Raw genomic sequence first — 27,495 nt, 5'->3', positions numbered from 1 at the left:
GGTCTGTCATGTGATGCCATTGGGCCCAAAAATACTTTTCTCCATAGACTTACATAGTACAGGTTTTGATTTAGCAGTCCATCTATGTCGCAACCCTCACCTATGGTCATGAGCTCTGGGTAGTGACCGAAAGAATGAGATCTCCAAAGGGTGGCTGGGCTCAGCCTTAGAGACAGGGTAAGGTGCTCGGACATCTGGAGGGAGCTCGGAGTAGAGCCGCTGCTCCTTCATGTCCAAAGGGGTCAGTTGAGGTGGTTCGGACATCTGATCAGGATGCCTCCTGTTAGAGGTGTTCTGGGCACGTACCACTGGTAGGAGGCCCTTGGGCAGAGCCAGAACATGCTGGAGGGATGACATATCTTGTCTGGAGTGGGAACGCCTTGGGGTCCTCCATGAGGAGCTGAAAAACATTGCTGGGGAGAGGGACGTGTGGAATACTCAGCTCAGCCTGCTGCCCCTGCGACCCAGCTTCGGATGAGCGGTTAAAAATTGATGTATGGACGGACTTACATTGTGAAAGAGATGAGTGTAAATCAGTAGATACAATTTTCTTGAGCATCACAACCCTGTGAAATGACTTGTTTCAGGATTTGATCCATTTGGAAAGTCAAGAAGGGCCCCAAGATTTTATTTTATTATTTTTTTTTAGAATTTTATCCCTATTCAAATGATCTAAGGGCCAAACTGGAAATAACTGGCTCGGCTGGTGAAAGTCTGTAGTGACTTTTTTGGCTTCATGCGACGCTGAGCAACTTTCGTTGGAATGAATGAAGCACCGCCTCCAACGCTGTATCCAGTTCTCTTAATACATCTATGGTTGACATACTTCCTTTGTGTCGTAAATCCTTAATCCTCCATAGTAAAAGCACCTTCCAAACTGTTTTTAAACTTGAAACAAACAACTTCTCAACTTCAGCTGGATCGCTTTCTGTGTTTTTTTAGAGCCTTGCAATGCAGCTTTTCTTCCTTTGCTGGGTTTCCACAGAGTTTCCACCGCTACTGGGGATAGTAGCTGCAAAGAACTTACATTAATAGTCTTTGGTTATTGGGGATAGCTACCAAAATCTTCAGGGAAAACAAAAACCCTATCCTCTTGATGTTTTTGTCGCACAATGGTTGACGCAATGGTGTTCCATATTTTTGGGGTGTAGTAGCTAAGAGAAGTATCCCCAAAGGTTTTGTAGTGATGTTGGGAACAGTTAAAAGACCAGCTGTGGAGGATCTCAGATGAATAAGGAGTCTGATATGAGAGGGGGCAAGGCCATTAGGTACCTTAAAAACTAATAGAAAGACATTAAAATCAATTCTAAAAGATATGGGGAGCCAGTGTAGGTTACATGAAACACGTGTTATATGGTTTCTCTTTTTAGTTTTTGTTAATACCCTGGCAGCAGCATTCTGAATGATCTGTAATGTTGCAACGACAACTGGAAACAAAAGCACTGACAAGCATCTCAGCATCTTGCTGGCTCAACAGCGGCCTCACCTTTGCTTTAGGGAGCTATCCATTTTAAAATCGAGGAATCTGGGGCCTGGTGTCCAGAGGGACAGTTTGGTAATCCATCCCAGAGAGGTCATACTGTGTGCGAAAAATCATGCCACAAATCCCACATGGTTGGGGTTTACCTTGGGGTAATCTGTGTGAAGGTGGCATCCCTTTGAGCTCCATCAAAATCCAGGGTTGGGACTGACAAGAAATGGCATGCTTGATGTGCTGTCAGCAGGACATAGCCTGATCCTTACCCACATTTACATACACATAGAAACCCTTAGGGAGGCATACTTATAAGACAGAACATACGTCCACATAGTTTCTTGATATTTTCTTAAAATAGCAAATTCAGTATGTCATCGCCTGCCATGGCTCATCTACTGTTTTGATCTTCCTTCAAAGTGTCTCGCGTCGCAAGATCGCTGCAGGACATACCAATTACACAGCTGTGAGGCACTTTGTTTGTTGTGGTGTGAGACTAGCAGGAGAGTGAGAAGCATGTGTAGTCTTTTCTCAGTATCATAAAGCTACAATCTGGCTTTGTTGAACCATTAAAAAAAAAAAGAGAAAAAAAAGATTTACAGTAATCTCACTTGGTTACAGCTTCACTGCCAAACAGAAGTGTAATATCTACACTGTCACTGTGAGCCGCTGTGTGTGAGCTTGTCTCTTCCTCATCACAGCTTTAAGCCTGAGAACAAGGTGTCTGTGAGGAGTCCTAAATTAATGAGACCACATAGAGAAATCCCTCTCTACTGGTGTTACTAATATTAGGAGGCCTCAATCTTCTGTTCTTCTTCTTCTGCCGTTCTGTGTGTTAGGTGGAAGATATGCAGTCAATATTAGACGTCTCCCAGGCATCCTATAGGTCTATACCCTCCGCTGTTTGCGCTCCCTTGTCAACAGCGCCTTTGTTCCTCACACTCTCATTTCCATGTTTTCCATTTTTCATTGCCCTCCGCTCTCTACATCTGTCTCCATCTTTGTCTTTCCCTTGCCTCTTCTTTGTGTTGTTGCTTCAGATAAGATGGTCTCTATGGGTGCAGGCTGCATGGGCATTTCTCCAACGTGTTGCTGACATGTCATGTCACTGAAGGCCAAGCTGTGCTCGGTTCAGCACTCTCTCCATGGTGATGCAAGCTACAGCCTCTCGGATCTTGATAGATTTGGTTTCTTTAGCAATATTTTCTGAGAAACGGAGAAAATTATAGAAGAGAATACTCTGTAAAATAACTGATAAGCAATTACAGTGATAATTGAGTCTGATCCAGTTTGTCTTTACGTTAATTTCTCTCTCCCCTCAAACAGGGAGAGATCCTGTCTTGGATGTTTACAGTGTTGTACATGTTGCACAATGACCTTTAGGCCAAATACTGCTACTGTCTTTCATAATGATTGCTGAATTAGCATTAGGTGTACTGTTTACATTAACCCTTGAAACCCTGAGGCTGTTTTTCTCAAGCTTTGTATTCCTGTGCAGTTATTGAAGGAAGTCATGACACAGTGGCCACCTAAGACACTGCACTAAAATCTCTGCTTTAGTATGCTTTAGGAAAGTCCAATCATTTATCAGATAAGTTTACACATCGTCTATGTAAAAGAAATTTCACATACCCATATGAACATTGACAGTTAATAGTGGCTGCGAACAGATTCCTTCCTAGTGTGATTCCAGTATAAGCAACCCAATCGCCAGGATAAATGTTGGCGTTGTATGTTGCTGCACACCACAGATATGTAACATTGGCATGTTATTATGTAGTGGGTATGTGGAAACTTTACTTTTCTTTACTTGCCAAACACTGTAGTTAAATATCGTGATTTGGCTTAAAATACCTGGTTTGATGCCACAATCCTCGCAACAGTGTCTCAGGAAAAACAACTACTTTTCATGGCGTTATCACGTACCGATGCCTAGCCCATTCTGCCGTCTCCAGAGACACTCTTCACCCGGCGAGCGGTCAGTTCAATGTCTTTTTATTTTGAGAGGATGTTTTATTGTTTCATGTGAATGACAGAGGTCAGTCTAACCAGTAAGTAGACAGACATTTTATCCACTTAATACCGGTGATACAATGGAGCACCACAGGGATGACTTTTAGGCCAAACCCGATTAGTTAAATTACACTGGTTCCCTCGTCAAAAAGCCTATGGGATTTCCCTGTTGGATTTTGGATTATTGCAGAAAATAGGCTCTATGGCAAACAAATATTTATGATACTTATGGATTGTCCAGTAAAAAAAATCACAAATAAACACTACTTTAATGATTTTTGCAGTGTAAATGCAATCTCCAGAAAAAAGAGGCCAATGCTAGGGTACAAACAAGCTACGCCATGGTATTGTGACTCAACATGGCCACCACAATGAGGCTGCAAAATTGTGTTTAGCACGATGAGGTTGGGGTATTTACTGACGTATTTCATATTGTAGAACAAACTGTGAAAATATCTTGAAGGAATACTTCATTTCAAAGACTTTTTGTAAATTCATTCGAAGATAACTTTTTTCTTCCGCATGCCTCTGGTGAACAAAGAATCCAAAAAAGACAATCATTCCTCATGAGCTGAAGTCAACAGTTCAATGTCTTTCCCGGGTTAGCACAAGCACAGCACAGCAACTAACATCCAAAACTGTGCCATTAAAAAGCTGCTAGAAATGTGGCAATGACTTCCTAAAAACCAACTGGTTTTGTTTTCTGTTGGTCATAAAAAGTGGTTTGCAGATTGGAGAATGTTTCGCCTAGGTGTCACACCATCTACCATCCCTTCCACCTCCTGATGGGAAAGTTAGCTCATACTACGTCACCTTAGACACGTCGATATGATATGTATGAAACGGTAAATGTACAAATGTGACATAGCCCCGGTTTGCAAAAAACGTACAATGCGAACATTTTCCTTTGGTGTCAAGGACTGTGCGAAAATTCTCCTTCAAGTCAGATACTTTCATGCTTTTTGTTTGCCTTGAAGGGGTTTCCCTGCTTAGTTTCAGCAACACAAAAGAGATTTTGTACTAAAAAAACTAAATGTGATACTGTTCTTTAAAACTTAAAACCTTATTTGGGGTTTCCTTGAGATTTAAGTAAGTTATTGTATTTCTGAGCAATACACTCATACCTTGAGTGGTATAACATCAACCTCCTGATATGGTTGGATGATCTCATCTGAAGAGTTTGTCCTGGTGTACAGGCCTTTTTCTCAGCTGACATTCTGACTTGTCCTAGTAGGAAAAGCACTGACATTACTAATAACATTAGCGCTGACAGTTATATTGAAGTGTTCCGGTAAGCTATTAGCTGGTATGCACAATATCAGGAAGTTGAATTAAGCCATCATTAATTCAAGTGTTTAAACCCATGCTTTTCCTACTGTGACATGTCAAAATGTATTTTTTTCTTTTACAAAGGCCTATTGTCAGATTTATCAGAATAACACTAAGTGTAATAGAATATTTCTGTCATACCTAAGTAAAGCGACCCCCCTGCATAGCCTGCAGAAACCCAGCATTAACATAGAAATCAAACTCCACGCCTGGCCCCTCTCTTACTGTGACTGATTTAATGGAGCCGAGCGTCATAAGGCGAGGTATTTCATCTGCATTGATGGTGGCCGAACCGCCCGTCTTTTTCACTCGGCTTACAAATCTTTTTCTACAGTCTGTTTCGTCGTCTGTTGCTCCAGACCTCCCACTCTTCTGTTCATCCCTGTCGTTCTCATGTTTCCTCTCCCTCTCCTGCTTCACTCTCGCTTTCATACACTCCCTCTGTTGGGGCTGTAAAATGACTCTGACGATTGGATCCGATCCCCCAGAGAGAGCTCTCATACCTGGACACTTTTACAACATGCTCCCCTTCAGTCGCAGAAAGCTTAGCAGAGGATCAGCAGTGGAGGAATGCTACTTCCTACTGTTCCTTAATCTTGATTTATCTTTCTTGCTCTTACCATCTCCGTGTGTATATGTGGCATTCTTGACGACTTCATTGTGTGCATTGTGTGGCGTCGAGTGGGAACAGTGGGGATGGGAGGATTGTCCCTTTAACCTCTGGAGGAGAGAAAAAAACTTTGAGGCGGCAGTAAATCTCTCTGATTAAACCCGGCTCCCTCTGACTGCTCTTTTTGTGTGGGACTGGACTGTGTGTGTTGTCTGTCATGTGAAGGATGCTCACAGTTGAAATTAAAAAAAACTTCAAATAGCCATGGTAACCAACATCTCCAACACCACCAACCCCCCCCCACCCAATTTCTCAGTCTGTGTCCAGCACACCCACACTTACACATATACAAACATTACAGAGGAATGTGTGTTTAAACTCTTAAGTGGAAACTTCAGAAGAAGCTGTAAAGCTATACAGATACAGACTTGTAGCATTTTTAAATTGAGCCTTACCTCAAGAAATATTGTGCTATTTTGACCTCTCATATAAGCCTGTCACAATGAATACATTATTGATTTATCGTATGATGAATGGACATGACCTTGATCATTTCACTGACCTCAATATTGCCTGTTGTGTTTACGTAAGAATGTCACCAACACTTTAGCCAACATGATGCCAGCAGGGTTTTTCCCAACACATTCTCACTCCGACCTCATCACATATCGATGTGTGGCCACGGACTTCCCACGTCCAGATACAACGTGAAAGGTACCCTGGGTTGTTGATATTCTGGGTCTGAAGAAAAATAAAACACTTCAATATTTAGATTTATTTATATTATACATTATATTTATATTTCAGTTCCAAAGTCTGAACATTCTTAAGAATTTAAAGTTCATTGCTCTTTCAAAGGGTGTACTTGCATTATTACATCAGTGGCATAAAATGGTCCAGCAATGACAATATCTCTCATCACAATTATTTGTGGGACAATATAATGTCAAACAAAAGTAGTTATGGTGACAGGTCTAATTTTATACTTTTTTGTCATTCATCTGGGCACTCTAAACTGTGCTCCTCTTTTTGTGGTGTTCCCCAGGGGTCTATTCTGGGTCCCCTTTTATTAACTATACATGCTACCCCTTGGGCAAATCATGCATATACATAATACTGATTTTCATTGCAGCTCTATGTCCTGATAATGCCTAGAACCAGTGACGACATCCTGCAATTACATTTTTAATGTCTACGTGCTGGGGGGATTTTGTAAATGGTGGTGTGGAACATTGTCTCAATATGATACAATGACACGGTGCAATAAACCCAACCTGGCAACCATCTTAATTAGGTCATTTGTCATTTTCTGTGACTATAGGCGCATGCAGACAGATGTAGAAGGGAACAGGATACACACACACACACGCACCCACACACACAAACAGAGCAATAAATAACCCCAAGGCCTACACCAAAATCTCGTCACACACAGATGGCATGTCTGCTACTTGATGAACAGACAACCTTCAGGCTCCAGACAAACAGACGTCGCTGTCCAGGTGCCAGTACCTCCATAGCTGACTACTAAGTGACTGAGGCTACATTGTGAAACTGAAACTGAAAGACAGTTGCAAATGCCTTCAACCTCTTCCCTTTGTTGGTGTGCTGCTGATGCTCTCTATTTGTTTAAAGAAGCAAATGTGTTGCTTTTGTGTTTTCTGCTGTTTGCACTGACCACCAACTGGTGTCTGGAACGTGTTCTCACGAGTGAGAAAGTTGGATTTCATTCATGGCAGCATGGGCACTGGTTGCTTTAAGCAATACAGATGATTTTACACTGTCATTGGTGGCAGGAAAACGGGCAGAAAAATGAGGGCAGATCCATTTGGATGGCAGCTTACACCTGCTTGTGGGTTTTTGTGTATGTGTATTAACCTCCAAATGCAAAGGTGACATAGGGGGTGTTTTAATTTACCAGTGTGTGTGTTATTATGTATGATCAGGTGAACGTAGGAGTGGGTGTGGAGGCCAGGCAGTCAGGTCGTATGTTAAGTGTGTTTTTTGGGCAGCTGCTACAAGGTTGATTGCTGAGGCCCCGCAGTCTAGGGGATTATGGCGCGCACACACACACACACACACACACACACACACACACACACACACACACTTCTATTCATGCCTGGGGTCGGTTTTTTATCACAGTCTGCAACCCCTCCACACGCCCCCCCCATGTACCACACACATGCAGAGCGTACTGGTTCCCAGTGGATCCATAAACTCGGGCAGCTAATTGAAACAGGAGATAGATAGAGGTATTGCACCGGGCTGTGGGACTTACGGCTCTAGTAGTCAGACGTATAGTGATCTCACTGTAGTTGGTATGAGGACATTCAGAGAAACACTGGCCTTCCAGGCAGTGTTTAAGTATTCACAGAGCTTACATTTCACACTCGCACTGTTGTCATAGAGATATTTTAGTGCCCTACTGAAGATAGATGAGTGAACGAATCAGATCTATTTTTGCTTCATGAGTTCTTCTGAAGGCTCATCAGACAGACTCAGAGCATTCATTCTACACTGTGGAAGGTCGCTCCTCTCTTGTCCTTGTCAGCAAATAATGCCAATGAAGTTTGTTCAGAATAGAGTCATTGTGCTGGAATCAATACACCTCGTACAGTGTTTGCATGGATACAGGCCCTGCCTAGTCACTGTTAGGGGGTGTGGTGAGGGTGGAGTCGGCATGGGGGAAAACAGCCTTTTCCCCCAGCTTACTCTTAAATAAAAAGGTCCGTCTCTGTAGGGATCCTTGCAATATAATGGCGGCACTGTGGTGCAGATCGAACCCAAGCCGGGGGGGTTTAAACCCCGGTTGGGGGAGCCCTTCTGTGCGGAGTTTGCATGTTCTCCCTGTGTCAGCGTGGGTTTTCTCCAGGTACTCCGGCTTCCTTCCACAGTCCAAAGACATGCAGGTTAATTGGTGACTCTAAATTGTCCGTAGGTGTGCATGTGAGTGTGAATGTTTGTCTGTCTCTATGTGTCAGCCCTGTGATAGTCTGGCGACCTGTCCAGGGTGTACCCTGCCTCTCGCCCACTGTCAGCTGGGATAGGCTGCAGCATCCAGCAAAAAAATGGCTGCCAATGAGAAATGTCTAATTATCTAAAGCCCAGCTCAGACAGAAGATTTGCTCCAAGATTAGTTGAAACGTGCACATCACCACTATGCAACGTTTACACCGATGCAACTCGACGAGATGGTGTATCGTCTCCATAGCAGCAACTCTTTGTACTTCTGTGCCAATTTCCAGATTTTCAGGCTTATTTTGGGGCTGAATGTAATTTGTAGCTTCTTAAAATATGAATGAGGACAGTGACAGTGAGATACTTTCTACAGCTGCATGCGTAGTGGTGATGAAATGGTGGAAACAGACAAAACGACCTGAGCTAGGAAGTATGCCACAAATAAATAACCAATGGCGATTGATCAGTCATACAAAGAATGCACAGCACATACAGCGACGCAGAAGCAGCAACCAGCCGACACTGACACACTGTGAGGACGGAGACCCACATACGGGTCAACAGTTGCAGGGATATAGATGAGACGGACTCAGGCTTAGTGGGAACAGGGGGCTGTTGTTGGAGAACTCCACAGCAAGCAGACATGTCATCTGTGGACAGTCTGACTTGGCCACTTTGCTACAAGCTAATTGGTTGTTGAAACAGTTGATGTGGTTTACGTTGGAAAACCAGCAGCTGGTGACTTGACAAGCTGTGTCACAAAAAAGTCGAACTATTCCTTTAAAATGAAATAGCATTCTTTGTTGTTGTATGGTCTCCAGAGTCTGTCTCCCTTTTCGTCTCCATGGTAATGCATGGGTGCTTTGGGGTCAGGCCTGCTAGTTTTTCTCTACTGCCACCTCCCAGTGCTCCTCTCCTCTCTCTTCTTCTCCTCTGTATACCCCAACCCCCTCTCTTGCGCTCTGATGATGAAGCGCTTTTAGATTTGCCCGTTAATAATGCATGTTTCTGATTCCCACTCACCCTTCATTTTTTCATGTGTTCCTTCTCTTACACTCTTTCTCCCATCATTCTCGCTCTGCCTCTCCTGCCGGGGTTTTCTGATGTCTCGGTGCGTCCCTGTCTCCGTTCATTAACTTCTCCCTCTCTCTTTTTTCCCCCGCTCATCTGTCTTCGCCCTCTCTGGTCTCAGTTCGGCTCAGTTCAGTTTGTTTTAGTTAAGTCCAGGTTATGAAATACATTGAATTGTGCACATTTACACCTTCAGGTTAACTTCAGTTCCATCCCAATGTGATGTTAGACGCTAAGAAATAATCCCACCTCCTTTTTCTGTTTGCCTCTCCTTCTACATCCCTCTGTTGCCATGGTAATGGCTTGTGGCCTGGGGTTGGGTCGCTGGCGCTCCTCCAATCTCTCTCGCTGTGACAGCAGCTTCTCACCCATGTCGTCGCGGGGAGTTCAAAGACCCCCTTCCTCATCTTTTACATTACCCGATGAGTTCAAACAGCTCGACCTGAGCTTATTAATGGCTACTCACATAATCCACGGGTCTTTCTCCTCTGAGCTAACTACAGTTTTAATGGCTCCACATCTAAATGGGCCGGCGTTCTTTGTCTGTCACATTTGTTTTGCTAATGCGAGATGAATGGAGAGTCTCTCTGGAGATTATCATAATGCATTCACGGTCACGGAGGGAAGCCTGTTTGAGGGGAGGCTGGGGCCACTGTGTCATTTGTGTGTGTCCCCTGCTGGAGGTAAAAGTAATAAAAATGACTGCAGACATTTTGGTTATTGATTGAAGGTCCTCGTGCTCAGCAAGACAGAGTCATTTACTGGGAAGTCCCAGGAGAGTTGGGAGCATGTGCCCATGTATTCATGTTGCACTGTGTGTGTGACACTGGCCTTTATTAATGAATGAATTCAAATCCGTTAGCTTGGAGAATCAAATACGTCCTTCTCTCTCAATTATATTTGGCTGTATTCATGAGCAGAGCGCATTTCTAAAAACTGAGGATACATCTTTAATTGTATTACTTTTGTTAACCAAGGACTTCAAGCAGTGAATGTGTCATTTAAAGGAATACTTCCCCCACAAAATGATCGTTTTTCTATCAGTTACTCACCCTGTGTTACCTTGGGTTTGTGGAAATGCCTTGCAAGTGTTCACGGTGAACGAAGACTCCAAAAACACTACTTGTTTTTGTGTGAGACTGTTCATGCTGAAGTGCTTTGAATGGTATGATTTCAACAAAAATGCATGTGTTTGGGAACTACTGAGCATAGTGAGAGATAGTAATTGGATTCTTTGATACAAAATGTTTGCCGTTTTTGGATTCTTTCTTTATTCACAAATTCAAGCTAACACAGGGTGAGTCATAGATACACAGATGGTCATTTTATGGGTGAAGTATGCCTTTAAGCACTTGTTTATGTCCTGATACTTGGAAATATGAAGACGCCAATCCATGTGTGCATGAATGTAAGCTGCAGGACTTTGACTATGTATTTCTTTGCCAAATGAGTTGGAATGAAAACACCAGTGCCACACAATATCACAGGACACGGGCAGTTGTAGTAGAACATTTTTTTTTAGAATTGTGTATATTTGAATTCATCTCATTTCATCTCATTTTCAAGGGGGTCTTCAGACCCAAATACAGAACACCTACACCCCCCTGCCCTCAGCTGTTGTACAAGAAAATGAGAATTGGCTACTGTGACCAGTTTTCAGTATGACATTTAAATAGCATGAACAGGTTGTTTTGAGATATGAATATAAGGAAGTCCGGAAGCTCAGGAAAGGGGTAACAGATCAGATGGAGCTTTGTATTGGAATCACCTTCGCCCAACTTATGACAATTCTGGAGACGAAGAAAAGGGGATATTGCATATGTCTAAGTGGATATGAGGAATTACATGGAGTCAAAAACTGTTTCAAATATGAGGGAAAATGAAATACTACATATGATTCATATGGATTCAAAAGATTAAGTTGTCTGGTGGCATGAGTATAAACTGAGCTGGTTGGTCCAAAAGCAGCCCCATTAATTGCCGATGTCCTTCTCATTGCTGTAGGTTTGAACCACCTCCTGACAACAGACAGCAGTTGAGATTAAATCCTCACTGGTAAGTAAATGAAAATATTCTCTGCTTCACTATCCATCTATTTGGCTCTTGGTAACCCCTGGTGTCTTGTGATGTTGTTATTCTCTGCTCCTAATTGCTGTGTACACACCAATGTTTCTGGATGTTTGAATCAGCGTCTTCCTCCAACTCCCAAACCTCCTCCTGTTCTAGTCTTTGGATCACAATATTTGCTGATAGCATGTCTGGCCTTGTTTCCCAGTGATATGGACTGTTTTGCCACGTTCTGGATTCATAGGTGCACTACATGGATTTACACGGTAAAGCGTGGCTGTCACTGAGCACTACAAACGTAGTTGTGTTTGGAAATTCACTGGAAAGGCACTTCAGTTTTTTTCAGATCATGGCTGTACTTCCAATAAGAAAGGTCAGTTAGCATGGATAAAAAGTGCTGAGTATTGAAGCATATCTTACAGCTGGCAGTGAGTGAGTCATACCCGTTGCAGTCTTAGCTGTGTCATCTTGGTATCTGCAAGTACTAACCCTGCAAAGTACAGGTCTATACCTTTATACTTATACAAAAACATGGCTCCAGATGTAATCTGAAAAAAAAAAAAACCTGGTCTAACACTAGACCTAACCTAGACTTTTCTTGAGAAAATGTACCGTTTCTGGTTCAGATAGCCAAATTCTACTTAAAGGCCCTGACCCAACAAGCCGACAGTCACCCGTTAGTCAAAATTGGGCCGTTGGTGAGTATCTGCTGCCCTCGTTGGTGTGGTTTGTCCTGCACAGTTGTCCCTCATCACCCCTCATTGGTTTCTTTTTGTTCGATACAGCATGTTGAATCGGTGTCAGCACAGTGGAACTCGTCGGTGAATGAAATCACTCAGATTGGCAGTTCAGCTTGCGTACAAAGACAAGCGGAAGTGAGGAAAGTAAACAAACAGCTAAAGTCAAAAGGGAGTTACACCAAAACAAACTTGATACATAAAATGTAAGATTATTTTTCTTTAGCCTTTGAGCTCTTTTGCAGAAACGTTTCCTGATGGTTTGTATTGTTCACTGGCACGCAGTAACACTCTGTTCTTTCAGCATTGGATTGTGCTGTTAACGTGCTAACCGGCTAACTAGCGTCAAGACGATCTTCCAGTTTCCCTTTTTGAGTTGGATTATACTGCTGTTTGCTGGTGTGGAGAGTCATTTCCTGTTACGCATGCGCAGAACATACATGATAATTGACCATTGGCTGCAGTCTTTGCGATGTGTTCATGTGCAACTTTTTTTTGCTGAAACATGGCAAACTTCATATTTGCTACATCATCAGTCAGTTTGGTGTGTCTGGGCCTTAAAACATCGTCTTCGATCATTGGCAGAAATAAATTACTGCAACACTGGTGTTTTTTTTTCTATCCAGGATGTCAACCTTTCTTGATGACCTAGCGTCTGCAGTTTCTCTGTCTTTTTTTTAAATATAATGTTAGTTTTTAGACTGTAAAAAGTGGATGGGTCCAGTAATGCCCTATGAAAAAGTGCAGGGGACATGTACCCTGTGTTCGCCCCACCCCTGACTTAATGCCTGTTGCAACCTCCTTGTTGTTGTGATATAGGTGTATTGTTTTGTTTTGTTGCCATGTGGTTGTTAAAAAACTAATTAGGTAAAATTACCCTGATTGAATGCAGAAAGTAACTCATGAGGGAAGTGAGATTATATTAGTGAGTAGATGTTAAGACGTTTATGGAACAAGCTAGAGGGTGGGGCATTATGTCAGGTGTCACACTGAGCTGATGCTTTCAAAGACTGTTTGGTTAGTGGAAGAGATGAACAAATACGTGTTTTCATGCCTCCACACTGGCACGGTCGTCCCATTCTCATGAACGAGATATCTCACACCTTGAGGTAATTACTTCAACTTGGGCACAAACATCCAGTTGGACTTAAGGATGATGATTTTCGCCATAACTCAAGAATTCATACGCTAATTATGACAAAATTTCACACAAATGTCTGATAGAATATAATGATGACGTGACAACATTTTTTATCCAAAAGGTCAAAGGTCAACTTTGCCTTGACATCATAATATTCTGCAAAAAGTGTTTGACTATCATTCAACATCATATCTCAGGAACAGAAGGAGAGACATTTGGTCCGATACTGAATTGGTGACACTAATGCTGCGTTCCATTGAAATCGGAAGCCAGAGGTGGGAATGACATTACGCCTGAGTTGACCGCATTCCAGCACAACATGTGTGGTGTACCAGTGCTAGCCAGGTTAGCCATTGTTAGCAAAACCAGATGAGTACTTTGTGCAACATTTCCACAGATAGAAGTTGAACATTACTGTGTGTATGACTGATTCAATGAGACACAAATAAGACAGAAGTGCTAATAAACAGTTTATCACCGCAGCTTTCACTGCGGCAGCCATCTTGGATTTTGAGGTTGGGTTTGATGAGGTTCCTGCGACTCTTCTGGTCAGAAATCCAACTTCAGGGGGCGTTCAAGTTAGAACTCTTGACTTCTTCAGATGTAACACACCACAATCTTGGGTCACAATCACAACCTGTGTGTGTGAAGCATCCATGTTTCGATATCTGAAGCATTGTCAGTCATGGCTACATATGAGTCTGAACTGACATGGATGTAAACTGCATCGTAACTGGTTGGCGGAGGCAAACTGTCTAGTTTTGGAATACAATAACATGTCAACATGTCACATGTGTCCACACCCAGAGAGGTGAGAGGACAATATGAATACCCAGCATGTGTTTGGACGAGGATTGTGTTTGAATGCGACTGGAAAAACAGGAGCCACATATCCTGGCATTGCTTGCTGCTCACCTGCTGACACATGACACATTCAGGTGCACACACACTGTACACACCACACACACACACACACACACACATACACAGGTTTAATAAAATGAAAAAAAGGCATTTTTTCCCCCAGTAATGTTCCAGTTGTCCAAACATGTATTGGCAAATGCTGCATGAGAAAAGAAATACACGATACATACAGTGCATTCTGGTGAGTAACAGAATGTAGACATTTTGTTTGGACCTCTACAGTAGTACACTAAGCATGCTGCCTTATGGAAACCCATTAAACATATTTCTCAGTAGGGAGCCCTTTCTTAGCAAGTAGAGCAGGCGCTGCAGCACAGTATTACATAACACACGGCTACATTACTATCACTGCTACCTGAACAGCCCCATGAGAGCACTCTGCTATATTGCACTGATCCATAATTTTAACAGTGAGTCATTATCACAGCAGTTTGTTGCTGAAAAGATGTCATGGGAAAGTGGTTTGAATGCAGTTATTGTAGGTCGTATTGATAGATCTCCCATCCTCTCCCAGTCTTTGCCCTCCCACAGCTTCCTCTCTCCTCCTCCTCCGCCCCTCTCTATATGAGTAATCCTGACGAACAGATGGGTGGAGGAGAGAAAAAGGGCCATGCCAGCTTGTTGCGCTGCCATAACGCGTCAATCAGTCCCATCCCCCCTCTCACCCCCTGCCCTGTTTCCATCCCATCATGCACTTTTCTCTCCTATTAACATTTCAACCTCATGTACACCCGTCTCCCCCCACCACACACACCTCCTTTATCATTAAGCCTTAATATTTACTCCGCCAGCCCTGATGGTGTTGCCAGTCTATTGATCGGTCTTACCATCTGTCTTACCTTTCATCATTACCACCAACTACTGGCCAGACAGCTATCAAATTCACAGTGCACTTTTGATTTCCCCAGACAATAAAATGTTTCTATCTTTGACACACCCACAAGATTTTTTTTTTTTTTTTAAATCTCCAGCCCTACAACACACCCTGAGAATAGTAACATCAGTATCCTGAGTGTCCTGTACACTGTTTTTGAAGGGTGTGATGAAGCTACTACAAACAAGGTCTTCATAAAATTGATCAGGCCCAGTAAAATGGAAAAGATGTATCGGAACGTCAGCCATAAAGGTATAACCGTCTTGACCTGAAGGCCACACAAACACTCGTACAAACGCACACACGCTGTAAGTCATGTCACAGTAAAGCCCGGAGTCACGCACCAAGGCCACGTGCATCCATGTTGCTCATCAATACCTTTTACCTAGCAATAGCACACAGGAATACCAATGAGACTCGGCTGGTTTACAAGCCCAGCTGGATTTATGTGGCCGTGTTCATGTGTCACACTGTATTAGAATGATGCGAAGTATTGATTGTAGGTGCTTTTATCCTTTTTATTTTGCACGGTTTAGCCTATCAGTTTGTGCATTATACATTTGAACATCTAAAACATGCTGTCTACTACTACTTTATTTAAAAAATAACAGGTTTGAGATATATTTCTTTGTTAATAAAGCCATTTATTTTTGTGCAGTTTATGCCAGGATCACTGGACTCTTGCAGCAGTGGGAGCAGCATAGTGAAAGATAATGCTATTTACATTTGTTTAAAAGGGAGGCTATAATAAATAGTAAATGGTGAAGGAGAGAACTACAGTAACTGGATGACATATTTGAGAGTAACCGAAAAGACAGAAATACTTGATTGAAAGGGAGTAACTGTCGGATGAAGTCAATCTTAGGGCCTTTTCAGACATAGGCTGAACCATTGATTGAAAACAAAAATTTGCTCCATCCATTTGTTCCCACTGTACAAAAATAAAGCCAAAATATATTGGATAAGGCCGCTTTCATCTTGCACTGGCGGCATCATTTAGAGCCAGAGTCTGCGCAGCAGCGATCTCCGCGATCTGGAGTTTCTCATGTCGTTGATCGTGAGCATCAAATACTAATTACAACCAAACTTAAAGCAAAAACGAACACTTGAACAAATGTCGGTGTGAGGGCTACCTAAAATGACAGGAACCATTTTTGGAAAAAAATTATTTGACATGTACTTTATCTTTTAATTTGGCCCATGTCCTATTTGCTAACATGAAGGGGGCCTTTACTGCAGCCAGCCACCAGGGGGCAATCAAGATTCTTTGGCTGGCAGACCAGAGTTCGAATGAGCGTTCACACCACTCCAAATGAACTGAACTATCCGTGGAAGTGGACCAGGGTTAGATTAAAGCGGAACAAATAGCGCCAGTGTGAATGCGTCCTTAGGGTGTGTGATGCATTGCATCTTAGAAAATAATATTTTTTAAGGAATTGTGTGTTTTATATACATTACAGCTGATTATTGCACCACTTAAAGTGATTCACTCTATTGTCTGTAGCAGGTTGATGCGGTTGAATAAGCGTGTTTTATGAAAAATGCACTCATGCAATGAATGAGCTGTTAGATCCATGCCTCAGTTTCAAGAATGTATAACTATATAGGCTAGAAAATGACCAGATAACAGATGCAGTGTGTTATTACTTTCATATAAATACACAGTATATAGCCTACACAAAACTGAACATAAATGCATGCACACACAAGTGTACACACACACACACACACACACACACACACACACACACACACCAGCATGGCCCTCTGCTCTGGCTGAGCCCACAGCTTTTGATGAAATGACCTTAGACAGGCGAGACATGCACTCACACACACACGTGCACATGGGCACACGGGCACACACCCAACACCCAGCCAAGCCCCCGGCAGCCAACAAACCGGTCCATACGCCTGGCAAAATGTGTGCAATTGTCCAAATATCACAGCGCTATAATTGGATGTCAGATGAAGCGTATTTTAATGGCAGCTATCTGTAATGGCTTTTGATGAGTTACACATGGATGAGTCTGATGCTTTGTTTTTGAGCAGTTATCATTTTTTCAAAGCCATTCTCGGTTTAACGCTGCACTGTTGTCTTAGCAAAGCCACAATTTATAGTAATGGGAATTTATTTTTAGAAGACTTTAGACTGCTTTATATTTTTCCATTTTGTCAAAGCAGGTGTTCCTTGAACGCAGCAGTTTGTGTTAACTAACAGTGCTCTCAGATGTGTGTGGGTGTGACCTCTTCCGAGGTGTCCTTTTCTTCCTGTTTTGTCACCTTTTCAGAGAGGATCACTCTGTCACCTGAATGTGCCTGGAGCTAAACTCTGTTAAGATTCAGTTCATGGAAAGGCAGGGCTGCTCACGTTCCCTGAATAGGAAAAAGAAAAAAGGGGAACAGGAAATGACAATAAGAGAGGCTATTCATATCAGGGCTTTGCGAGTGGTGGGGGATGCATGGGAACTCTCTCAGTTTTGAGTTGGTTATGAAAGGAGGGATCAGCAAATCCTCAACTTGTGATCTCGGGTCGTCACTATTACCAGAGACTCTAGTCTGTGTGGTTCTGTATTTCACAGTTAAACTATAGATTCACACAGAATGACGTTACATTAACAAAGATAAGTGTCACTTTCATTCCTCCTGTTTGGTATCCTGCCTCCTGTTTGGTATCCTGAAGTCCTACCTGACTTCCTCCGTCGCTGGGTGGGGCTGATGTGAACATTTTTAGACCGGTTTTATTAAGTCAAACAACAGACTGGATTACTGCTTAACAATGGAGCCGTCTGTCCACACATTAAATATGCACTTCTGTTACATCATGTAAACAAACCACGAATCAATCAGCCCTGTGCTCGAGATCAGACAGTTGACACTTAAGATGGGTGAGCAGCCTTCTTGCTATCGTCCTACGTTTGTACTTTCTAAACAGAAAGCACACGTTTTATATTGCAATAGTTACTGGGAATGCTATACAATACAGCTAACAGCAAGGATTTGCTTTACCAGATACTTTCAGCTCCCTGGCGATCCATCTTATTTAGGCATTTGCAGTGAATTTTTGCGTTCTCCGTTCATTGCGGCACTTTCAAAGTACGTGACAGGAATAAATAGAGGGCATTCCTCAAAAGTTCAGGTCTAAACGGCCCGCAGCTTCGCTCTTGGCCAGTTAAGACACTTCTTTCATCAGCTTTAAATCCAAAATGCTATCAAATTAGCATAGTTTTAGTTTTTTGAAGAGACTAAAGCCAGATGTCCACCGGATCCATTGCGTGCACAATCTGGCCGAGGCGCGGGTGCCGGAGCTAATCATGGCCATTCAAGTCAATGGCTGCTGCTCCATCGCTACATCAACATCACAAAATCAAGAGAAAAATCATGAAATGGCCTACAGTGGTCAATGTCCGGCAGGCAGAGAGATCTTTTCTTTGTTTGTTGGTGTCTTTATACCTCCAGGGTTTCCGTAGATTATCACATGACATTATGATCTTGCGATCCGCCAATTCCAGCCGCTCGCGTGCGCGCCGCTGTCAGTGGACATTGACACCCGGTACAGGACGGAGAGAGTCCGTGTCGTGGCTGAATCGCGCATGTGACGGATCCAGTGGACATCCGGCATAACTCTGCCGTGTGTCCTCTCATAACCCCAAAAAACACATCAACTTTCTAGTAAACAAACACAATGTGGCCACTTTTTTGCCAGAACGTGTCATGAAGACAAATTCTGATTTAGCTGGTTTGCATAAAATCAAACAGGTTTAAGTTTGTGCACAGGGCTGGCAAAACTGGAATTCGACCCAGCGCTACCACCCATGTACTGTATGTCTTTGAGCGGGAGGCAACAGGTTTTACTGTCTCTTTTATTGTACATCATCTTAAGAACTAAGCTAAATATCAAATTAGTGAAATGGACCACAGTCTACGTTTCAAAACGTGGAAATGCTGATTCACTTATGCAGATGACATGGCCCTTTGTCTGTAATGAATATTGTTTTTCGGACACAGCAAAATCAGTTACAAAATTGATTCAAAACTAAAACTTTCCCACCATGTAGGTGTACATTTTCTTGTATACCATCTCAACACATTATGATGCAGTAGAGAGCTATACCTACTTGTACTGTGGCCACATTCTTTTTTTTTTAATCACCAGAGGTGTCATCTTGTGCCCTAGAACACCCCTGCCGTTTCAGCGTTATCCCAGTGGTAAACAACATGAAGGACAATAGCACCCACGGGGCGGTTGTAGAGTTGCGGATGCAGAGGAGGGTGGGGGGCGGGCATGCTGACCATCAGCACTTCACAAAGCCTCAGAGAAAAGCAGACGCTGGGGGATTCTGCGGATGGTGCTAGAAAAACTGACCCCAAAAAGGGAAGGCCCTGTGTGTGTACGTATGTGTGTGCACGTGCGAAAAGAGGCAGAGATAGTTTGTTCTGATTAGGTGGCTGCGTGTGATCCGGTTTGGGGGCTATTGGAGACAAAGAGGCTGCCAGTTCTGTCCTTTCAATGCAAAGAAGTGGTGTTAGTGTAGTCAAAGCTCCTCTAACAATAACTTCCAATGTAGCGGACAGCTTCCGATGATGTCAGCAGTTAAACATGAGGCTGTCTTAAATTAAGCAGTTGTAACTTCCTGCTGGTTCCAATCCTGACAAGGAAACGTGGCTGAAGTGCTTTTGAGCAGCAGTTAAACTACTTACTGGCTTGCAAGAATATACTAGTCATCTTTCAGATATGAATATCTGTAATTTTTGTTGTGCTAAAATCATTAAATGTATCATTTTTATGGGTTAATAGGATAAAATGTACAAACGGATATATATTTTCTGGAAACAAAACCACACCAGCAATGCAAGTATGTCATTACCTCACCTTTACTAGAAGTTTCTTTTGTAACAAACTCTACACCTCTCCTCTGTGTCTCCCAGTGTCAAGTGTTTAACAGAAAACACACCTTGTATAACACCCTGCATCGCTTCACTTAAGCTTGAGAGTGAGTGTTGTATACCCATCCCTCATAAGAATGTCTCTCCTTACTTTCCAAGGTAAGGAAAGTGTAACTTTATCCACCTATTGTCTGCAGCACAAATGTGTTTAAGTAAATAATACTTAACTCAGTAAAAAGATATGAAACATGCATGAATAGGGGCCCATCTATCAAGACAGATTAGTGGGGCAGTGCTACCCCTTGTTTTCCTTTTTGATCAAAAGGTCCAGTGAAGGCTTTGCCCCAAAGTAGTAGGGCCATTTTCTCACCTTACAATGGGCTATGTTCGTTGCAGACCGGCCACTTTGTAAAGGAGGGAGAGAGAAGGAGACAGAGAGACAGAACAGTCATCCAATAAAGTAATCAAACTGAAAGATACAGAGACAGGGACTGAGAGCAGGTTGGAGTTTTCTACTCAGGGTCAGCCCCTTTCTTCATGTGTTTACACAGAGGACTGGTATGTTAGCATGTCTTTGTACCTCTGTCTGGTATCCACTTGGATTGCTTTACATTTTGCATTCCTCCTCTGCAGACACTGGAAGTGTGTTCAACACCCATCCTTGGCTTGTGTGTGAATGGATGAGAAAAAGTGATACTAATTAAAAGCTGCTCTAGGCCCCGAACGCACAGAAAGTGCACATGTTTTTTGCCCAAGCGCTCTGACTACTCAAGTTGAAAAAACTTCTACTTAGAGCAGAAAAGCTCCCAATGTCATTTCTTTTTCATCATCTTTTTTTCCCCATTGTCCAATCGGATGATTTGAGAGGCGGGCCTTCTGTGGTGGTCTCGACAACAAGTTTACAGTTGGTAAACAATGGAGCAGAAACTGATGGTAGCAGTTGCTGGATACCCAGAGTTATACGGCCCGATGATAGACAGCAGGTTGTCAAACTGCCCCCGGGTCATCCTAAAATATGCCTGGAAATGGCCATAAGCGAGGGGAAGCAAAATATGCCTGGAAATGGCCATAAGCGAGGGGAAGCTCCTGGACCAACTGGTGGTGCTCCCCTCTTTTTTACTGTCTCATGTACGCACACAGATCTCTGTTTCCCTGTGCCCAACAAACTATTTACTGACAGCCTCTCACCCTCAACCAGAGCTACAGCAAGTACCCTCTGCCTCAACATTCTGTGTGATCAGGGTCATAGTCAGTATTTGGGTCATATGACTACTTGCATGTGAAAGTTGTCGGAAATAGCAATGAGCTCAATGAAGTATCACTAGACTTTACAGTGAAAGTGATACGGATACTAGTAGAGTACTTTGTTCATACCCATAATGTGAATGGAGTATCTTGATGTATAGACTAGATGCTCTGTTGCTAGGGCAACAGCTTTGGTCCCTGTGTACTACCTGTCAGTTACTGCATTAAGAAACATTCTAACAGGAAGTACCAAGGGACCCATTAGAATGTTTATGGTGTCAGGTTTGAAATGGTCTGTCGCCATACTAAATTTTGGTTGTATGTCTGCATGCTTAACTGCCAACTCAAATACACCATGCTCGACTTCACCATACAACAGACTATATGGGTTCCAGCTGCTGATGTGAGAGAGTGTCTGCCGGGCTGCACACGCACAGTGGTAGGGCTAACTGTTAGCATCACATGGCTAATGTTTCCTAATGGTTATTAATGGGTTTACCGACAAAGTTGAGGTGTTTCAGTTTCAGTGCAAGTTTGTTGGCACTTCTTAACGGCTCGATGTAGGATGTTAGCCGCTGCTGCTGTGTTAGCTTGTGCTAACCGGGCAGACATTGAACTTATTTCTGCAGGGAGGAGAGAGTCGGACCAGTCAAGGGTCAGACCCCGGCCACAAAAACGATAAATGCGAATCAAAGCTAAGAAAAGTGTTACAGAGTAAGTTTACCAAATATATTCACTTCAGTCACCTGCGGCTGTTCTGTTCAGTTTCTAATAGATAGCATATCGTATAGAATATTCTCTGCTGGACACACACAAGCACCCACTCATTCACAAATGATTGCAGGACCATTTTGCAAAATACTCCTTTAACTTCTAAAGTTCTCACCTCAGGGGTTTGCTAAACAAAGGCGCTTGTTCAGTGTCTGTACTGCATGTGTGTATTTGTTTACAGGAGGATGTCTGGGCCCTGATGTTTTTTCTTTCCCTCTCTATTCAGTCAGGGAGTTTTAGTTTTTGTTACAGTTCAGGTTCAGATGCACACTCCCCCTACCAACAGTATCAAAGTCTGCTCTCTCAAATGTCAGCAGTGAAGTAGCAGTTATGGTAGCTTCACATTTAGGCTGCAGCTCCTCTCTGTGTGTGTGTGGAAACTCTCATGGCTCACAGCTCCTATTCTACTGACCTGGTTACTGGAGACAGACTGTATGAAGGCCACTGCTGTGGAGGAGCTGGAGCTGAAATCTCAGCCCGCAAAAGAATACAACTGATGCCGAATTTAATTTCGACAGCCTGCAAGTTCTGCTTTACAAACTCATTGTGACATCAGTGTGCTTATGTACAAATGATGATCTGTCTGTGTACCGAGCTACAGATGAGAGCATCCAGTCCAGTCTGGCTGAAAGCGGTCCGACTCCGAGTCTATTGTCTTAGAAATATCTCTGTCACCATGATCTGATGTGACTGCAGATGACTGTGTTTTCATCCCTGCCTCTAATTCTCTTCCTGCCTCCCCCCCTCATCTGTCTAGTCAGGCTGTCATGCCTCAGTGTCTCTCAGTGTGACTGAAGGCTGCGGAGTGACCAACTTAGCACGTTGCTTCAGGGTTTGCACACTGAGAGGCAGGAAGACTGTTGGGTTTGTGTCAGCAGGCTTCACGTCAGTTTTTTGTTGTTGAGAACAGTTGAGTCTGGTTATACATTGAAAATATTTAAAGCCCTTCCTCATGTTTTCCTATAACCTTTACACTATACTGAAAATATCAAGTTACTGCTTTTATTCGGTGGAGCAAATACTAGTCCAATGTCTGGTCAAAGACACCGAACACTGGCAAATGGTAATCAGCGCTTTGTTGTGTTATTAGATGACCACTTTCAACAAGTCAACATGTTACTAACGTGCCGAAAAAATATCTTAAAAAAAAAAAAAAAAGATCAATACCACTCCCATATCTGTACAGTAAATATTAGCTACCACCAGCAGCGGGTAAAGCCCAGTTCAGATGAAAGATTCACAACGAGACGAAACCGTTTTAGAATGTTGCAGAGAAAAGTTGCAGTGGTGTGAACTGGCCTGTCTTAGCTTGACTCAAGCCGGATGATGGTGTCATCTGCAACTCCACTGGTGAAATCACTGGAGGCTGGTTACGGAATGTAAAGCATGTCACCTGTTTCTACCGCTAATCGGCTTATGGTGAAGTCCGCTGGTCAAGTCAAAATGACCGCAGTTTGCTTGCTGCAGCAGATGCTCCGTCCTAGCATAGCCCTCTGTTTCCGTCATGGTGTGCTGGTGTTGGACTGAGGGTCGCTGCCGCTGATCACTCTGTGTTTATATTCCAACACAAAATAAGCCTGAAAAGCTGGAAATCAGAATGAAAGTACAGAGAGTTGTTGCATAGAGATGATACACCATTTCATCTAGTTGCATTGGTGTGAACCGGCAGGTTTTGCAACGTTGCTTGTCTCACCATGAATCTTTGGTCTTAACTGGGCTTAAACTTAGCTTAGCATAAAGACTGGAAATGGGGAAACCACCCATTTCAATGTTGCAAATAGGCATTAGTAGTCCTGCTACATATTAGTCCTGGTCTGGCAACAACAACTACTATCTTCAGAATGCTGTTATCAGAGCATGAAATGCCTGTTGGCACTGGGAGCAGTTTCATTAGGTTTCTCCTTCGTAAGGTTTAGGCACAAAGACTACATCAAACATACTTTATTGACCCCCGGGGGGAAATTGTTGGTTCGGTTTAGAAAAAACATCATGGTTTGGCTTAAAATAAGTATGCTACGTTATGTTTGTTAAATGACAATGTATGCTTGTATAACCGTTCATATATCTTACATAAATGCACATACAGCAGTACGTATAATATAAAAAAATTAGCGCCCCATGAATGGCGTTGTCATGTTATGTACTAAATCAAAAGTTACATAGGTTAGGTTTAGGAAAAGAGACATGGTTGGGTGTCATCACATTACCTACTTAACATAAAGTTACATATTTGATTTAAAGTTATGTAGTTACATAGGTCAGGTTTAGGAAAGTAAAGTTACACAGGTTACATTTAGGAAAAGAAACATGGTTGGGCACCATCATGTTACCTAATTAACGTAAAGTTACATACTTAATTTAAAGTTAAGTAGGTTAGGTTTAGAAAAGTAAAGTTATGTTGCTTAAATTTAGGAAAAGAAACATGGTGACAACGAGCATAAAATAACTAAGAGTTCACTTGGTTTCACTCGGGACATGAACACTGGTCTCCTGGGAGAAAGTCCTGTGTTAGTTTGACCCATCTAATACCCCAGCCTGTGTCCTTATTTGGACTGTCGCTATTTATACCATTTCCTTTACTCGTGTCAGCACATGGGTCACGTGATCGCAGCCTTATTACCTCATGATTATGTGGGCTATATATGAATTCTTGCATTACTTTTTTTAGGTATACGTATGATCAGCGCAGGAGGACAGCCTGACTTAAAATAACATTGACTTTTGTTTTCATATGGGACACAAACCCCGACCTACTGGATGAAAGTCTTGTTTGACCTGTCCACCACCCTGTGCTAAGTCCTTATGCGGACTTTGTCGCTCTTTATACTAATGTTACATCACCTGAATTCCTCCGTCGCTGCATAACAATAACACAGCTGTTTAGTTTGCTGTTAATATTTTGAATATGCTAATTTGTGTAGCAGAACCCTTCTAACCCATATCTTTGTGGCTGATAATCACGATTAAACACCTACTTAATTGTGTTATGACATTGAATATGCGTGGGTAAACTGCTGGCCTGTCTTTGAATAACAAATACTTCTCAACTAACTCTCACTAAGAACAAAAATAAGCCAGCTCATAGACTTAAGTTACTGAAAGTCAATGTGTGGTGAAAACAGTAAGAGGAAATGGATTAATTCAAAGGTGCAGCTGCTGTGTGACCTCACCACTGAATTACATTTTCATAAGCACTTATATAATAGTCCTGTGGTGCAGTTTTATGGCTTCCTGTATGTGATTGAGTAATATGACTCATCCATTAATGAAGGCTCCACGTATATCACCGCAAACTCACTGTTGAACTCGAAGGGGTGACAGAGGGCCGACTCAATTTGTGAGAACGTGTTAGGATATAATGGTTCCACTTTTTGAATTGGCCAGTGGACGTCTGCTATTATCATCCATTAAAATGTCCTTTCAAAAACATCCACTGAACACCTTCCTGTTCGCTCTTGGAACTGTAACACTGAGACCTCAATTGAGAATTTCATTTTGACAAAGATGACACTCGGTTGCTTGTGGGCTTTGTTTAAGGAGGGATGGCAAACAGCCCAAAATGGCAGAGTGAAATAGAGGAATGGAAACAGGAAGTGAAAGAGTGATCAAGATGAACAGGCAGAGCTGGAGGGCGACTCTTTGACCTCTGGGCTTTGACCACTGAGTCAGAGAAGAGAGGGAAAGCAGAGGAGGAGAGATGACCTGCCCACTAGCGAAAGTCATCCCACTCATCCTCCTTTGAGTCCTTTGTCATCATCTTTGCCTGTGACCTGTGAGGAAATGAGCAATGGAAAATGATTATTATCCACTTAGTATAAGAGGTGAATGTTAAGCTGTGTGCGTACCTATGAGCCTCTCTTTGGATTATATTGCCTCCAGAAAAATACCCTCCACCACACAGCACAGCACAGCACAGCCCCGTGGTAAAGCCTTTAACTATGAAAAATTCACTCACCAGGCTTCAAAAACACTTTGTAGCACAGTCAAACGGGGTCAAACAGGTATGAAAGTGCGTTTTTCATCTTCACTTAAAAAGGTCAAAAGTTCAGTTTTATGGTGCATGATCATGCAAATGAAATGCTGGGAGGAATTTACAACATGAATGTCCAAGCAATTTATGCCAGTTAACACTCAGTGACATTCTAGCAGTGGAAATATGGAGATGTTGACATTTGCACGTGGCAGCTAATTTTATGTACGTGTCTGTTTTGTGTTTGTGCCCGTGCACAGGGAGTCATCTGTGTTGTCCACTGAATTTTTTTTTTTTTTTTTGTTTTTACCCCCGGGCAGTTAATCTCCCTCTGCCTCTCTGGAGATGTGACCCAGGTCAGACAGAAAAACAGGCCGACGCACAAAAGAAAAACAGATGACAAAAAGAAGAGATATTGTACTTCCATGTTGGGGGATTTTTTTAAACAGATTAATCACTTTATATAAGCAAGTGTAAAATGAGAAGCTTAGTTGGTTACAAAGGCTACAAACTGGGAAACAGCTGGCCCAGCACTGTCTAATAGGAACAAAGTCTGCCTGCCAGCTCTAAAACTCAATATTGACATCTTTGTTGTTTAATCCGTGCAAAAACCTAAGTCTAATTGTCTTAAAGAAGTATTAATTGCTGGAAAGACGGTCTTTTTTTATATATATAAAACTGGGATCAACAAAGATGCAAATACTTAAAAATTGGTGCTACCTGACCAGAGAAAACAGACAAAGGGCTGTGGCATTTACTTTTGCTCACGAGGTAGAAAACCTACAACTTCCACAATGCACTATGCTGCACAGGACCTATAAACACTCCCACTGCAGGGAGATACAACGTGAGCTTGGGCTTTTTGACACAGGACACAACATGGCTGCCGGCTGGTCACAAACTCTCGAATTACAGTTAAACAGGTCACTAAAATATGTTCCTGAAAACATTTAAAGTCGAGAAATAGGCAACCGAGGAACAGAATCTTGGTTGACGTTTGATCAGCACTGCTTAGTTTTCGATCTCAGTAATTTAACCCCTGTTTTTACAATACAGGAAACAGTATGGCACCACTTCCTGTTCACAAATTCTCGTATTACAGTTTAACAGTACACTAAAATATATTTCTGAAGACATTTTAAGTGCGAAATGGGCAATACAGTAACAGAATCTTGGCTGACATTTGATCAGCGCTGCTTAGTTTTTGATCTCAGTAATTTATTCCCTGTTTTTACAATACAGGAAACAGTATGGCACCACTTCCTGTTCACAAATTCTCATATTAAAGTGAAACAGTACACTTAAATGTTTCTGAACATTTTTAGGTGAGAAATGGGCAATACAGTTACAAAATCTTGGTTTATATCTGATCAGCACTGCTTAGTTTTTGATCTCAGTAATTTAATCCCCGTTTTTACAATACA

General features: G+C 42.5%; 2 protein-coding genes across 10 annotated transcripts in view; one reads left to right on the top strand and one right to left on the bottom strand.

Annotated features, from left to right (window-relative positions):
- Positions 1-11,260, bottom strand: part of LOC126385082 (dnaJ homolog subfamily B member 9-like) — a 77,282-nt gene extending 66,022 nt beyond the window's left edge. Inside the window, exon 1 of the mRNA XM_050036606.1 lies at positions 11,249-11,260. The gene's annotated coding sequence lies outside the window, so the exon portion shown is untranslated. The remainder of the gene's footprint in view (positions 1-11,248) is intronic.
- nrcama (neuronal cell adhesion molecule a) overlaps positions 1-27,495 on the top strand; it is an 84,682-nt gene that overhangs the window by 22,672 nt on the left and 34,515 nt on the right. For all 9 annotated transcript variants that reach the window (XM_050036595.1, XM_050036593.1, XM_050036599.1 and 6 more), the window contains exon 2: positions 11,463-11,513. The gene's annotated coding sequence lies outside the window, so the exon portion shown is untranslated. The remainder of the gene's footprint in view (positions 1-11,462; positions 11,514-27,495) is intronic.

The sequence above is a fragment of the Epinephelus moara genome, chromosome 23, assembly GCF_006386435.1.
Source record: "Epinephelus moara isolate mb chromosome 23, YSFRI_EMoa_1.0, whole genome shotgun sequence".
Classification (NCBI taxonomy): domain Eukaryota; kingdom Metazoa; phylum Chordata; class Actinopteri; order Perciformes; family Serranidae; genus Epinephelus; species Epinephelus moara.
This window is presented reverse-complemented; position numbering and strand designations above follow the sequence as displayed.